The following is a 3,447-nucleotide window of genomic DNA, read 5'->3' as shown; positions in this document are numbered from 1 at the left end:
TGAGGTTATATCTTTTGACTATTTATCTTTTGGAGGAATGGCTTTTGTTCTTATAAATTGAATTAGTTACATATATACATGCATGTGTATAGATACAAATATGTACATATGTGTGTATGTGTTTGGGTATGAGACCTTTATCAGCAAAATTTGCTGCACAGATTTTCTTCCAGCCTAACTTTAATTCTTAAAGTAACTACTACTCCTACAGCTGACATCTGGACACCAGGGAGCATAATGGAAAGAACACTAGGCCAAGGGTCAAGAGATATCAGTTCTAGTCCCATTAGTTCTACCAATAATCAGCTTTGTGACCTCTGGCAAATCATTTAACTTCTCTGGTCCTCACTTTCCTAGTCTATAAAATGAGAAGGTTGGACTTCATTACCTTGGAGATCCCTTCCAACTCAAAAGCGCTATGATTCTGAGTTCCTGCAAAGAGTTTGCTAGGGACCCTATCATATGAGGAGGGTCAATCTTATTCATAGATGCAATCACCTGTGCAGTACGATTTAAGGGAAATCAGTGACAGACTCCCTTTCTACAAATATTTCCCCCGCTGTCCTGTCATAGGAACTGAAATTACTTTGATTTAAAGCTCTTTATTTTCAATTGTAGCATCCTGAGAAAGAGGGTAGCATATTAAAGCCAATAACATCTTACCCTGATGAGTGTATTAGTTAGCCAGACCTTAAGGGGCAGGGACATAAGACGGGTGAGTTTTGTTAGGGAAAAGAAAAGTCTAGAGCATGGGAGTGTGCCAGGAGAGGCGAGAGCTGGCCATGGAGGTGGCATGAGGAGAGGAGAAAAAGGAGAAGAGGCAAGAAAGCTAACTTCTAGGGCTGTCATCAGGAAGAAGAAATCTCCCTTATTTTGTGATACAAATGCTTGCTGGTGGCAAAGGACTCTGGCATTCACCTGGCAGTTGACTGTTAAGCAACTATGTACTATTAAGCACCCACCCACTTCCCAGGACAGAACTTGCAGGGCTGGATGTAAGGATTCAGGCTTTGGGCCCAATTTACAATCATAGAATCTCAGAGTTAGAAGGGACTACAGAAGTCATCTAGTGCAACCTAAAAGTGCAAACCTTGAATCTGTTCTATTCTTGAACAGTGGAGCATCAACATGTGACCAAAGATAGTTTCTTTCTTTTTTGGGTAAGGCAATTACTGGTAAGTGACTTGCTCAGAGTCACACAGCTATAGTAAGTGTTACGTGTCTGAGGCTGGATTTGAACTCAGGTCCTTCTGACTCCAGGGCCAGTGCTCTATCTACTGCTCCACCTAGCTGCCCCTGAAGATGATTTCTCAAAGCTTGCAAACAGGAGAAGGAACACAGTAGAGTGACTGGTATCAGAAAATCTAGGTTTGAGTCCTAGATTTGCCAGTTTATTAGATGTGTGACACTGGGCAAGTCACTTTATCTTTAGAAGCCTCAGTTTCCTACTCTGTAAAATGAGGGAGTTGGATTAAATTGGGAGTTCTTAACCTTTTTTTTTTGATGTCATGGACCCTTCAGGCAGTCTGGTGAAGCCTACGAGCCCCTTCTCAGAATAATCTTTTTAAATGCAAAAAATTAAATACATAGGGTTACAAAGGAAACCAATTATATTGAACTATAGTTATTAACATAGATATTATACATATATATTAAAGTTCAGACACCTCAAGTTAAGAACTTTTATTATTTTCTACCTTAAATATCCTATAATTCAAACATTTAATTCAATTGAACATTTCACTGAGGTATCTACCATAGGTAAGGTATAGGTCTAGGTGGAGTATGTTGAATTTCCTAAGAGAGAACGTTAAATATTTTTACTTCTCCTTAAATGACTTCATCCTTTGTTTAAGTATGATTTACATGACCTCTAAGCAAAGGTGGAGATCATCCATGAGACTAGATTATTGGAGATTATTTTCCACATACGGGGCAATTTTTCTCCCCCTTTTCTGCATAGGCAGCAATTCAATAAATAATTAATGTTTATTCATCCTTTGGCTATTTATCTCATTGTAAAAAATTAATTGGTCTTCCATCATCTATTGCATTGTAACCTAAAGGTATTTGGCCCAGTCTCTCCTGCCTTGCTTAAACACATTCCTCCTAATCCCCATTGGTTTGTGCCAATGGCACTCTGCAGTCATGCCCAGCCTCCCAGATTCAGGGTATGAATGAACGGAAGACTGATGTATTGTGAGCCACCTCCAGGAAGACTTGGGAAAGCTTTATATAAACACTACCCTGTTCTTCCACAAAGCTCCAAGAGTTGGCAAATATTAGTTCTCACAATACCTCCTCCCTAAGGGGTGCTTATAAGTCCTCATTTGGCAAAAGAATTTGAGCAAGACTAATGCTAGGGTTGGGGAGATGCACAGACATTCAGAGCAATGCACCAGAAGTCAGGATTTTGGGCAAAAAGTTTCCTTTCCATCCCCCTGCCCAAGCCTCACAAAATCCCAAGCTCTATGCCAGAAGCCCTGAATTTCATTCCTTTTGCCTGAGACTTTGATGTCATTTTTTAAAAGTTATCAGCCATTTGCTTATTATTGTGAACATTCCCACTCTAATTTTGAAAAGAGATTCTAATAGGGAAAGAACAAAAACAAGAAGAAAGGGTGATTGGAGTATTATAGAGGTCGATGGACCTAGAACTCAAACACTGGGGAATCTCAAGACTGCAGAGTTTGTTGGTCACTTGGAGAAGCAGGAGATGGGGTTAGTTTGAAATATATTCTGGACCAAACTCCCATAAACTCTTGCTTATGTAGATGAAGCCTTTAGGCAGGCTGCCCTCGAATTTCTGAGTTATAAGCCTCGTCAGAAGGGAGAAGCCTGCACAGGCAAGGAGAAGAGAGGAGGAGGCAGTAGTATAAGGAGAAATACTATCTTGGCTCTCCCACTCCAAACAGAATATTTGAGTATTTGGTCTTTTTCTTCTCAATGTCTTCACTTTGCAGGTTGAGGCCTAAGGTTAGTAACTCCCTCCAACACCCTGAGCTGTAAATTACCTCAGTCATTTCAAGTCATCAGGAATCTTTCAGAACACAGTTCAGGTGGAATGACTTATCAATTGGGATGCTGGGAATAACGCCCAATGGGGAGCTTCACCCATTCAAGCTTCCATATAAGGTACTGCAATTCCCGTCCTCCCCTAGACCTTGCAAAATGCAAACACCAGGTCTTTCCACGCAAAGATTACTGGATTTGGGACAGCCAAATTAAGAACTGAGCTTTGGGGGAATCTCCTCTTATGGTCTCCATTCCAATATCTGCCTAAGGAAACCTTCTCTCCAACCTCTGTCCCCATTCTCTTCCTCAATGGAGACTGGGCAGGACCCCAGACTAAGGAGAGGCCCCCTTGATCCAGAAGGGTCTTGATGAAACTAAAAAGAGAAATATTAATATATAACTAAAAAAGTGAAGTACATCCCCAAGAAATGC

This window comes from Phascolarctos cinereus, unplaced genomic scaffold (assembly GCF_003287225.1).
Source record: "Phascolarctos cinereus isolate Bilbo 61053 unplaced genomic scaffold, phaCin_HiC Scaffold_726;HRSCAF=1367, whole genome shotgun sequence".
In the NCBI taxonomy this organism is placed as follows: Eukaryota; Metazoa; Chordata; class Mammalia; order Diprotodontia; family Phascolarctidae; genus Phascolarctos; species Phascolarctos cinereus.
This window is presented reverse-complemented; position numbering follows the sequence as displayed.